Source organism: Zonotrichia albicollis, chromosome 2 (genome assembly GCF_047830755.1).
Source record: "Zonotrichia albicollis isolate bZonAlb1 chromosome 2, bZonAlb1.hap1, whole genome shotgun sequence".
Lineage (NCBI taxonomy): Eukaryota > Metazoa > Chordata > Aves > Passeriformes > Passerellidae > Zonotrichia > Zonotrichia albicollis.
Genome location: NC_133820.1, coordinates 1,095,953 through 1,108,995, shown reverse-complemented (window position 1 = coordinate 1,108,995; position 13,043 = coordinate 1,095,953). Strand labels below are relative to the sequence as shown.

The 13,043-nt window shown below is 50.2% G+C and overlaps 1 protein-coding gene across 3 annotated transcripts in view; it reads left to right on the top strand.

Annotated features, from left to right (window-relative positions):
- The first annotated feature begins 3,068 nt into the window (after nucleotides 1–3,068).
- The window catches only part of TIAM1 (TIAM Rac1 associated GEF 1), a 141,281-nt gene continuing 131,306 nt past the window's right edge, over nucleotides 3,069–13,043 (top strand). Inside the window, exon 1 of one of the 3 annotated variants that reach the window (XM_074530570.1) lies at nucleotides 3,069–3,249. The gene's annotated coding sequence lies outside the window, so the exon portion shown is untranslated. The remainder of the gene's footprint in view (nucleotides 3,250–13,043) is intronic. The other 2 variants (XM_074530606.1, XM_074530580.1) reach the window with 2 other exon arrangements.

Sequence of the window (13,043 nt, the reverse complement as noted above, 5' to 3'; positions counted from 1 at the left end):
CCAAAGCACTGGGGCGCTGGGAATGCTTCCTTCACTGGGCAAGGGTGGCGTTGGACAGGCCATGCTATAACCCACTGGTGAGTTAAAGGTCACTTCTGCGTGGCTTTAATATTTTAAATGAATTATTCAGAGGAGCACACGGGCACAGCCACCTTCCCATCAGCAAAGCATTAATATTTGAGGAGGAGGAAAAGCTCTGGGCTAGGGATGGAGCCAGGTGCTCTCTCCTGTGCCTTTCACAAGCAGCTGTGAGAGGCACAGGGGTACATCTGTGCATCTCATGGAATCATGGAATTGTCTGGGCTGGAAAATGTCTGTTTAATGTCTCTGCTGGTGACAAGGACAGTGGGGCTGATGGCACCGAGCTCTGTGCTGCTGTCACCCACCGGGGGAACGGGATGGGACATCCAGAGGGACCTGGGCAACAACTCATCAAATGCTTCTCCCTCGTTTCCATAATCCTGCAGGATGTGATCCCACTGCTGGCCCGGCAGAAAGAGCAGCTGAGAAACACCTGGGGCAGGCGTTTTGTGATTTCTGAGCACCTGGGCAGGCGTTTTTGTGATTTCTGAGCACCTGGCAGGCTTTTTGTGATTTCTGAAGCCTGGCACAGCTTCTGCAAAGCACTATGAGGCCTAATGGGTACTTTGCACTCAGGGGAGCAGACTGTCCTCACTAAAATACAAACTAAGCAGGAATAATCATTTTCTGTGCATGGAGCTGGCAACCGAGCTGATCAATCTGAAATCCAGAAACCTTCATTATTGCCTTGTTGTTCCTGTTTTCAAAGGCAAAAACAAGGCAACATTTTCTGGATTGTGGAGAACATCTCCTGGGAGCTACAGGGAAATCTGACAGGAAGGTAAGTGTTCCCACCAGCACAGAACAAGGCCTAATTCAAACCAGTTTGGATGGCCTGGCTTGTACTGCTCACAGCCCACCAATATTTTTGAAAGAACAGTCTCCTCATTTTTATTTTTTAACCCTTTTCCCACCTTCCCACTTGCAATGTCCTGTGTGGTTCCTGTCCCTCAGGAGCATTCTTTTGCGTGAAGGAGAAATTGCAAAGAGAGAAAAGGCATTATTTACATCATAATAATAATGTGCAACGAGAGAAAAGGCATTATTTACATAATAATGTGTATTGCAAAGAGGGAAAAGGCTTTATTTACAAAATGTAACAAGTGGAACATCTGCAGTGGAGATGGAACTTTGCTTCTGAGCTTTCCTCCTCCACACAGGTTATTCCCAGTTGAGTTTGATGGTGTTTATTGAGTTACCAAATTGTTTATTTCTGACTGAGCTGCTCCTGTGTGCCCCTGTCAGACACAGCTCTCCTTTTGCAGCTCAGTCATTCCCAAACTCAGGATTTCCCTGGGAAGGTGTTTCACCCCTGCTGCATGCCCTGCACACCTGGAATCAGGTATGTGTGTTTATTCCTGCTGATTAAATGCTCTGCCTGAAGTGCTTGGTGCGGTGATGCCATTTCAAACCTGCCATTAATTACTCAGTGGCTTGATGAAGAAAACTGACATGACATATTTGGACTTGATTTGCGAGCAACACGTGATCAGTGATATCTGAGGTTTTGTGTTTGGTTTCTAGAGGCAGAACAAATACACAGCACTAAAAAATAAATATTCTTTATTAGATACACAATGGGCTGGTTTGAATTTCCCCACTCTGACTTGCGGAGGTGCTGGGGAGGTGCTCCCAGCTTTTTGTGCTGAAAGCCACTGTCAGTTCAGGCCCAGCTGGTGTTTATTTATTAGTGCATTATAAAATATGCAGCATTCCTTGTGCCCACTCTCTGCCCACCTCCCATGTGTCTGGCACCACAGAAACACGTCCAGCCCCACATCTGGGCAGGTAATTTGTGTTTCCAACGCCTGGGTATCACTGAGAGCTTGCTGGCTGCTCTGTTTCTGGGGTTACATCTCCTCTCCAGCTGATCAGGCTGGGAAGTGTACAAAGATCATATTTAAGGGAATTTTGGCACATTTCACATTTTGGGACAGAGGCAGAGATGGGGAAGCTCAGCCCTGGTCCTGGGGGCTTTAAAGGGTCCAGGAGCCAGGGAAGGGGGGATGCCTCAGCAGCTCCCCACTGCATTGCCAGAAAAGATAGAGCTTTATCATTTTAGCTAATGGCTTTAATTAACTTTCGAATTAATTGCTTTAATTCATCATAACCAATATGTCTGTTAATTATCGTGTGTTATTCTTAGATTTATCTTAGCCAGCGTGTAGCAAAGTTGTCATAAGCTGCTTTAGTGGGAATACAGCTGGGCAGAATGACTGAAATTTGAACTTTTTATAAACTAACTGTGATGTGCTCCAGTGCCCAAAGCCTGGGAGAAGAACATGGATTGGTGCGAATACCTGGAATGCAGAATTTAAGGATCACAAGGACACTTTGCAGAAAGCAGAAGGTAAAGAAGATGCTAAAAGGAGTCGGCAGATGTGCTGGAAAAGCCCTGCTGGAGGAAGTAGATAATAAGACGCCTAAAAATATGGACTAATTAGCATGACGTAAGCAACCAATAACCGGTAGGGTAGAATACTAATTTATGAAAGAGACCTGTGTCAGTTACAAATGCCTTTATTGGATGAAACATACGAATAGGTGAACAAGCTCTGTAGCCGTGTGTGCGCGGAGGCTGCAATTCCAGCCGCGCATCCCCTGGCCAACAACAAAGCACCGTCTGGCGCTCAGACACCCCTGTGCGAAGGTTTTATTCACGCGGACGGTGCGGGAGGGTTTGTTCCGGCGCGGTTGGCGGCGGGAGCGCTGCGGTGCTGCCGGTGCTGGGGAGCTCGGAGGGGGCTCCGAGTGACCCCGAGGGGCCGCGCGCTCCCACCCGCCGCGCGCACCGGGCGCGCACCGCGCTGCGATTGGCCGAGCCCCGGGGCGCGCCGCGCTCCCGCGACCCCCGGCCCCGCCCCTCCCGCGGCCACGCGCGCCCATTGTCACGCACGGGGCTCCCGACTCCAAAGGCCCCGCCGCCGCCTCCCATTGGCCGGCGTGGCCCTGATTGACGCGCGGCTCGGCCAATGGGCGGAGGCGCCGCGGCGGGCGGAGGGCTTAAGGAGGCAGCGGCGGCGGCGCGCGCTGAGCCGCGGGCGCCCGGCGGGTACCGGGAGCGGCTCCCGGGGCGGGCGGCGATCCCTGGCCAGCGACACCCGGTCATCATCCGCCTGCCGCCCGTCGCCCACCTCCGACCGACCACCGACCCCCAGCGCCGTGCAGGTGAGTGTGCGTCCGGTCGCGTCGCCGCATCGCCGCGCTCACCGGAGCGCCCCGCGCCCGGGCACCGCGGGCGACCTCGTCCCCGCTCCGCTGCGCTCGGCGCGGGGATCGTGCGGCGAGTCCCGAGCCCGCCCTGCCGCAGCCTCCGGGAGCGCCGGGGCTGCGCTGGAAATGCCCCCGCCGGGCCGAGCCCCAGCCCGGTGCCTGCCCCGCCGGTAACCGCGGCGGAGCGGCCCGGGGCGCGCACGGCTGAGCGCGGCGGGGCGCGGGAGACATCCGCACCGGAGGCACTCACGGCCCGGAGCCGCGGCTCCCGTGGGGGGATGCTTGTAGGCCGGGGGTCCTGCGGGAGCTGCGGGTCCCGGGGATGCTCGCAGGCCGGGGGTCCCGGGGATGCTCGCAGGCCGGGGGTCCCGGGGAAGCGGTGCCCCGCAGGGTTTGGGGGTCCCCAAGGATGCTCGAAGCACTGGCACCAACGCGGTGCTGATGGGGTGGCAGGCGGCAGTGCGTGTTCCCAGCCCACCACGCTGGCCTGGGAAGCGCTGAAAGTGACAGAAAGGCAGAAAGTGACATGGAAGGAAACACAGAAAGTGACACGTTGTTCCTGCTGTTCCCCGTCAATGTCCCCCCGGATCCCGAGGGCTGGGCTGGCAGAAGCTGACCGGGGCGACGGAGTGGGTACGCTCGGGAGTTGTTGATGATTTTGAAATTCTGGTTTAAAATGTATTGGAATAAGTCAGGGCAGGCTGAGCTCTGTGGAGTGATTAGTTGGGTGCTGTGCTCAGAGCATCTTTCCCCTTCCCCGTGTTATTAAAATGCTCCTGTGGTTTTCAATGACACTTCAGCGCTGTGCTGTAAATTATTGAGCAAGGGCACGCGGGACTTCCCTCACCTGTGCTGGAAGGGCCCAATCCCGCCGGGAACACCTTCCTGCAGCCCTGGCAGCTCCTGGGGCTGCTCTGCTGTGTCCCTGTGCTGTCCCTGGGCAGGCAGGGTGCTGCTGTGGGAAGGCACAGAGCTGCTGTCCCTGCTGCTTCCCAGGGATGGGACAGTCCCGTGGGATCCCGCGGGTGTCAGTGACCTTGGCCACTGTGGTTCCCTCCCAGCTTTTGCCCTTCTGCGCCGGTTTGGGGGCTGAGAGGTCCTGGCATGGACTGGAAGGGGATGGTCACCCTGTGAGCGCAGTTATTTAAGGCTGTGCTGCACTGGCACCTCCATCCTGCTTAGGGGAAAATGAATGGGGCTGTTCCTTCCCTCCCAGGGCCTGGAATGGTGCAGGTGGAAAAGGAATGTGGCACAGTTGGCTCACCTCAGCTTTAGCTGCAGGCACATCACTCCCATTTCCACTTACTACCCCAAAATCGTGATTCCCATGGAGGAAAAAGCCATTTCCTTCTCCCACAGCTTGGAAATGCGTGTTGTGGCAGGGATTCTCCCCAGAATGGTTTATTCTGCAGCCTTGCTGCTGCTGCTGTTGTTGTTCTTGCATTAATGACCCAGTTATGCTTTCTGGGATTTTCAAGGCAGTATTGTGGAGTTCTTGCACAAATGCTGTAATGGTAACTGACTCTGGGCTCTGACCCTGCTTCATCTCAGGTGATGCTGACTGGGATTTGCCTTGAGGCAGCCAAGACGAGCTGCTGTTTGAATTTTGGTGCCTCTGGGTGCTCCTGACCAAGTAGAATCCAATGACATCCAATGACTCCTGCCCCTTGTCTGTGCAGGGTTTCACCTGGCCTTACTTGGCAGAGGAAAGGCCCTGCTGGGTTTTTTGGTGTTTGCTGGTGTTGTGCAGCCTTGCAGTGGTGAAGAGCATTGGAAAGGTGCCAGGTTTGGGGGATCAGTGTGTGTACAAGGTGTAAAGCCACGTTGGTGAGCACCAGGGCTCTGCTCTCAGGCCGAGTCCTCGTGCTGTAGTGAGGAGCAGGGTATAAATAGCAGCGCTGGGGTTCAGCCACTGAATTCAAAGTTATGGTTTCCACAGCAACCAGCGCTCGGGCCTGGTTGGTGTGTGGAATATTCCCGTTTTTGAGGAGCCCATGTGGCTGGCATCTGCTGTGGCGCCGTGTCCACTCCATGTGTGAGCATCTCCCCCCTGTCTTCCTGCTCTTCCTCTATTCCAGGGACAGGGATAACGGATCCCCAGCCTTGTCCTGGGCTGGCAGTGTGTGCCCCAAATGCCACCGTGTCCCTTTGTGTGCCAAGCCCTCCTTTGGGTGCTGGGATCGTGTTGCTGTATCCCACCAGTGCTTCCCCTCTCTCCTCACCTGGGGGTTGTTATTTCACTGCCACACCCTTAGAAATGAAATCAGAGCTGTGGGGGGACCAGGGGATGTGCCCTCGCTGCAGGAGGATGGGGATGCGACGCTGGCTTTAATAAATGTTTGTCATACAAATGTGCAGTGCTGCTGAAGTGGTTTCATTTATAGCCAGGGGGCTGATGTATCTGCATGGTTGTGTCCAAGTTACAGTTTCCAGAGCAACTGGAGCAGCTTTGTGTCTTGGAAGACTGTTAACTAAAGCATGAAACGTTATATCAAATTTTCCTCTCTTAGATTCTCTAATCTCAGCTACTGTTAAAAACACAGCTGTGCTTATCTGGGAGCGTGTTTGAAAGCCTTGAACGACCAGGCAGATCATCTTCAGGTGTGTGCCTCTGCCGTGAAAACTGGGATGGGGAATGCCAGCCCCCAAATAATGATGCTCAGAGGTAAAGGCACTTTAATTAAAAATTCCCAAATAATCTACAAAAAAAAAAAAAAATCCAAGCCAAAAAAAAACCCAAAAAGGAATGACATGTGCCCTGTGGAGTGGGGGTAATTTTGAACATAAAAACATCAGACAGGTCTCAAGCTGTTGGAAATGCCCAAAGGAGGGACATGAGGATGGTGAAGGGTCTGAGGGCCACATAAAGAGCAGCTGAGGGCGCAGGAGAGGAGGCTGAGGGGGATCTCACTGGGGTCTGCAGCTCCAGTCTCTGCTCCCTGGGAAGGGCTGGAGCTGTGCCAGGGAGGGCTGTGCTGGGGATTGGAGCTCACAGAGCTCCAGGGATGCTCAGGTGGGATTTGGGATGAATGTGCAGGAACAGGGGTTGGGCTGGATGGCCCTGGTGGGTCCCTTCCAGCTCAGGAGATTCTGTGGCTCTGTGAGGATATTCAGGCTCTGTGGTCTTGTCTCTGACCAGAACTAGTGACAGAAATACAGTCTGGGAAAGCAGTGTAAAAAGGCTGAAAACAATCATCAGCTGAAGGCTGGAATAAGGAGTAGGGTTCAGGATCCTCGTACCTGAGGCAGGCCATGGTGCCAAAGGCTGCTCTGTTATTATTTCTTTAATTTCCTTCTCCTCTCCTTTGGCTGCTGCTCCTTCCTCCCTCTTGCAGTGTCTCTCAGACCTTATCTGGGCATAATTTCAAGGACCTTGGGATAACACCAGGTCACTCTCCCAGTTAGAGCCCTGTCCCTTTCCAGCAGCTCTGCGTGTCTCTTCCTTGCTGCTTTCTCCTTGTTCAGTGCTGTTGTGGCAGTAACAAGCACAGCATCCCCTGGAAATGGACCTGCTGAGTGCCTGTGCTGGTTTGTGAAGTGCTGTGTGGGTTTTTAGGGGAAACTCAGCCAGGAGACTTTTAAGTGTTGGCTGTGTCTAAAGGAATTACAAAGTGAGTGTCTCAGGGCGCTGCCTCTCAGGTTTTATTAGCAGCTCAGGGTTTTCCTCCTCACATATTTACCCAGGATGTGATGTCCCACTGGTGTCCCCCTGCCAGCAGCCCGTGGATAAAATGGAGGAGGAATTCTTCTCCTACGAGATGGTTTTGGAATGAAACTTAACCCCCAAACCTTGTGATCTTTGGTGTGCTGCCCAGACTGGGGAAACAAAGTGATGGAAACAGCAGCTGGAAGGGAGCTGCAGTACCTTGAGCTTCTCCCTGAGCGGCTTTCAGGAGAGGTGAAGGATTTTCCTGCCCAGGATTTGGGTGTGGGAAGGGATTTGAGTTTGGAGCAAGGCTGCAGTGGGCTGAGCTGTGGATATTCCAGCTGGGCAGTGTCCCTGCAGCTTGGGCAGGTGGGAGACAGGAGGAGAAGGCTCAGAGAGGAGAGGCAATGCAAGGCTGTTTGCTGTGTGCTGGGGGTGAGAAGGGGCAGGCTGCAACTGAGCAAAGCAATTCCTGAATTGTTTTCCCCCCCAGACATTGGGCTTGAAAAAACCCAGTTTTCAAGTTCTGCCCTTCCAGCTGCTCCTGAGCACTGACTGGGGCAAAGCAATTCCTGAATTGTGTTCTCCTCCAGACACTGGGATTGAAAAAACTCCTGTTTTAAATTCTGCTTTTCCAGCTGCTCCTGGGCTTTGACTGGGGCAAAGGAATTCAGGAATTGTGTTCTCCCCCAGAGACTGGGATTGAAAAAAGCCGGTTTTAAAGTTCTGCTCTTTCTAGTTATTCCTGAGCACTCACCTGAAGTGCTGTGCCTTCCCCCAGACTCTGGGTTTGGGTTTAAAAAAAACCCAATTCAAGTTCTGCCCTTCCCACTGCTCGTGAGCACTGACTGGGGCAAAGCAATTCAGGAACTGTGTTCTCCCCCAGACACTGGGTTTGAAAAAATCCTAGTTTTCAAGTTCTGTCCTTCCAGCTAGGCAAAGTACCAACTTTGTGCTAACTAAGGCTATGTGCTGGCTGAAAACAATAATTTCACCTGCCGGTGGGGAAACCTTTCTTCTGGTGGCAGCAGATCTCTCTTTTGAGTTGTGAGGCCAGGCTGCAGTGCCAAAGGACAGCCCTGGCCAGGGTCACCCTGTGCGTGAGAGGGCTCTGTGCTGCTGAGCACAGCCTTTGTGTCTGCTCTTCCCCCTCGTGTGCTCCCTGCCTGACATCAGCACAGCTTTCCTCCTCGTGGATAAATAATTTAAACACCTGCGCTGATTAAGTGTGTGCATCTCAGCTCGGAGCAGTCGTGACTTCTTTTTATTTATTTATTTATTTTTAAATTCCCGGAGTAGATTCAGAGCAGCTGCAAATAGCTCCATCCCAAGAACATCAGGCTGCCGCTCTGGTGGCAGGGAGTGTGGCAGTGCCATTTGCCTCCCCATCAGCAGCATCTCCGTGAACCCTCCGGGCTTTATTGGCAGCTCGTTTGCTCTGCCTGATTGTGTGCCTGGCTGCGGGGCAGCGCTGCTTCCCTCGGCCCAATGCCCCAAACCCGGCACTGAAGAGGGGAATCAGCGCTCAGAGCGGCTCACAAAAGCGCTGTCAGACTGGAGTTCCCCGTGCCTTTGTTGTCACAAAGTGCTCTCTAAAGGAGCTGCCTTTACAGAGCAGCTCGGTGTCTCTGGGCTGCAGTTAAACCACAGCTGGAGAGCATCTCTCATCTCTCATCTCTCACTCACAGCATCTCCTGTCTGGAGATGTAAAACCCCGTGCCAGAGAGCTGCAGCGGAATTCTCTGCCCGCGATTTTCCTGCTACACCAGCCCTGCTCTGCAGGAACATGAAACCCTGACTGCCTGTGCCTGGCCTGTCTGACCTGTGTGCAGAAAGCCAGCAGCATCAGCAAAGTTTTGCTTGGCTTTTGGGGCTTTTTATTCCTCACCTCCCCTTTTTTAAAATTTTTTTTTCGTTTAATATACATATATTAACTTCGTTATATATATATTTAAAAATATATTCTATATAGACATAAACAATATAATAAATATATTATATTATATTATATTTATTTATATATATTTATATATTATATATGAACATATATTTATATATAATATCTATAATATATATACTAATATATAAAATATATATGGTATATATTCGTATATATATTTTATGTATATAGATATATATAAAATATAAAACGAAATTGATATATGTCTATTAAACGAAAATATATAAAATATATCTATTTGGTTTTAATATATATTTTCGTTTATTTTTTGTGGTTTACAGTGGCCTGGTAGGTTTGTCAAGGTTTCAGCCCTCCCTGTGGCTTCCCAGCCTCCCTCAGAGCAGTGCTCAGCAAGCCAGGGCAATTCCTGCTGGGATCCAGTCGCTGCTTGTCCCTTCCAGTGCTGTAACAGGCAGGTTTTGTTGGTTCAGATTATCTCATCACACTTTGCAGCTTCTAAGGCAAATCTTAGCCTGGCTGGGGAGGAATGGGCTCTCCATCCCTCCATTGAATTGTGCTGGGAAGTGTGTGTGAAACCCTGAGCACCCAGCCAGCTCCTCCCGGGTTTCTGAGCTCTTTGGAGCTTCCATGAAAGCCCAAATTCGTGCCCTGCCTGCTTTTCTGCATTTCTGCATTCCTGCCTGCAGGACTCGCTGGGGGCCTCCAGGCGAGCTTGTTCCTTCTCCAGGAGCCTTCCCTGGTGTCTGGGCAGTTGCAGAGGCACTTTAAAATGTGCAGGAACACAAAAAGGTTAAAAAACCTGCCGAGAGAGCTGAGTGCAGTTAAATTTTCCGCTTCATGTTGTAGAAAGGTGTTCAGGAGGTGGTAGTGGTTTTCATCCAGAGGGTTTGGTGTCTGTGATGGCCATGAACTCAAACACAACGAGTTCCACCTCAGCCCGAGGAAGAATTTCTGTCTATGGAGCCCTGGAACAGCTGCCCAGCTGTCTGCATCTCTGGGGACATCCCAAAATCCCAAATTCCTGCTGCAGGTGGCCCTGCCTTGGCAGAGGGGCTGGCTGGGTGATCTCCAGAGCTCCCATCCATCTCTGGGACATAAATCCTGCCTTGTTTCTGCTAACCTTGTCCTGGCCACCCCTGTGCACTGGCAGAGTCCCCCTGACCCCCTGGCAGCTGTGGCAGTGAAGTCTGGCTCTGGGATTCCTCACAAATCTTGGTTTATTCGGTGGGTCCAGCAGCAGGACAGCCTCGTGCTGCCCCTTTGCTGTGAGGAGGGCACTGGAGCTGGCAGAACCACCTGCCAGCACCATGAAATGCAGAAATGCACAGCTAAATGGGTATAGAAACACCAGGCAAGTGAGCTGCTGTTGTGCAAATCCCCTTTTTGTTATGTCTGTGCTTTTTTATGGGGGCTGGCTGGAGTGGGAGATCCCTCAGTGACAATAAGGGGATCGATTAGCAGGGATGGGTTTGGGGTTTCACAGGGCTGGGATGAGCTTGCTGGGGCTCAGTGAGCAACTCCAGCAGGAATGGATTGGTTTTGTCTCTTTCCCTTAAAGCACTAATGAAATTCCAGCACTAATGAACAGGATGTTCCATTAAGCAGCTCCTGATGGGTACCAAGTGCCTTTTTAGGATCTTTCTCCTCCTCCCCAGCCCCCTGCTCTGCTGGGTACCCAGTGCTGGGTTTTCCTGAAGCTGTCAGTGGAGATGGCAGAGCTGTGTGTCCCTTGCTGTGTTGTTTTTGGGGAGTTGTTTGGCCTGGCCAGGCTGGGGTTTGGTGTGTTTTGCCTTTGGTAGCAATTACTGCTGCTTGCATTTGTGGCTCCCAGTGCAGAACAAAGCTGGTTTGTGTGCTGGCCAGCAGGAATTGTTGACAGTGCTGGAGACCTCTCATTGTGGCCAGGACCTGAATTGTCCCAGCTTGTGCTGAACCCAAATTACTGGGGTTTAATTTTAGCTTCAGGGCTCCCGTGCTGGAATATTTGCTTTTCCTCTGGTGACAAAGCAAATAGAAATGAGTGTTTGAGGTCTTTGCTAAACCTGCCATGTGAGACACAGAGCTGAAGTGTCACAAAACCTGCCAGAATTTCTATTCTTACCCTTGTCTGCTCTCTAACACAGAGTTATTGTGTCCCAGGGGGTGCCTAAACTCATTCCCTGCCTGTTTCAATCTGTTCTCCCTGTGTTAGGTGCAATATTCTGAGTGAGAGGGACTTGCTGGGGGTTCTGCATATCCAATAACTGGAGCAGCTCAAGGACCATGAACCATTTAAACCCCAGCTCAGGGAGCTGGATGGGAAGGTGCAACCCCTCAATTTGGGGAGCTTTTTGGCCGAGAATCTGCTTTTCTTGGAGCTTTGAATTGAGCCACTGGTGTTACCTGGGCCTGTTCCAATTTATTTTCTCAGTGAAATTGTCCTGAGCAGGACGGTTTGAACAGGAATGTGTCATTTAGGGAGGTTCAGGTTGGGCATCAGCAGGGTTTGTTCCCAGAAAGATTTGACATTGGAAAGGATGTCCAGGCAGGTCTGGAAGTGGCACTCAGGGCTGTGACAAGGTGGGGATCAGACACAGGTCACATTCCATGACTTCTCCTACCTGGATGGTTCTGTGCTTTACAAATGTCTGAGAATGGTGTTTAAGTAATGGGTTAATTGTAATTATTGCCCTGGAACCCTCCTGGTGTGCCCCTGTCCTCCCTGAAAGGGCTCTGTGAGTGAGAGAGGCCAGGGCCATGTTGTGCTTTGGGCTGTTGTTTGTTGGCAATGCAGGTTTTTGTCCTTGTGTCCCAAATTAAAGCTGGTTGGCTCTCAGCTTGGAATGGGTGTGAAATTCCACTTATCTTGTGCACGTGGGAATTGTTTGTTGGCAGCTTGTGATTTCAGGGCAGTGCTCTGATTTGCAGCACAGGGAGGCTCCAGAAGACAGGACAATAAAAGGACAATTTTCCTTGGCCACTTGTGAGTGTTGGGAGGTACCTGCTGGGGTAGGATTTGGAGTGAGCTCTTTGTGCAGCTCCCCCTGAAGGCATTCTGGATTTTCTTCCACTCTGAACCACCTCTGGATTTCTATATTTGCAATATGAAGGCTGGGCTTGCTTTGGTTGGTTTATTTATTATTTTAATGTGCGTGTGGCTGAGGTGAAGGGTGAATGAAGTGCATGTAAAAGCTCCTGCAGTGCCTGGGGCACTGCCAGGGATCCAGGGGCAGCCACAGCTGCTCTGGGCACCTGTGCCAGGGCCTGCCCACCCTCACAGCCTGGAATTCCTTCCCAATTTGTATTATTATATATATATATATATATATATATATATATATATATATATAAAATATATATTTTTTTATATAATTCTTATATATAATTTCTATATAATATATCTTTATATATTTATTTATATACAATATATATTTAGGTATAATGTATTTTTATGTATTATATATAAATATATAATGTATGTTTAAAACATATATTTATATATTATATATAATATAATATGTTTACATATATTTATATATAATATATATTATATGTTTTATATTTATATGTAAATATATATTTGTAGAGATATTATATGTCTATACATGTATATATCTATATATTATATAAGTATAGATATAATATACTCTTTATGAAAATATAAATATTTATTTTATATGTGTTAATATATTTATATTTTTATATGTGTATTATATTTGTAGATTATATTTTTATATATTGACATGCAATATATATTATATATAAAGTAAACATTATAAATAATATATAATATATATAATAATATATAATTGTATATATCTATGTAATATAAGGAATACACAATGTTCCTTCCCATCCCTGCCTGCCCTCTGGCAGTGGGAGGTTGATTCTCTCCCAGCCTGGGTTTGTCCCTGGCATTGCAGCCCCTGTCCTTGGCTGCAGTGACCATCACAGGATGTCACAGGGCCACCCCTGTAGCCATCCCATCCCTCTGGTGTGTGACAGCAGCCCAGAGCTCGGTGCCATCAGCCCCACTGATCCTGTGGTTATGAGCACCCCTGAACCAAGGCAGGGTGGAAAATGTCCTTTTGCTGTGCTTGGCTGCATGTGTGAATTCAAATGTTTGATGTAACTGCCCGATCCCACACACCATCCCCTTTTCCTTGCCTTTCCTCCCCCTGGGGCTGGAATGTTCCCTGCTGT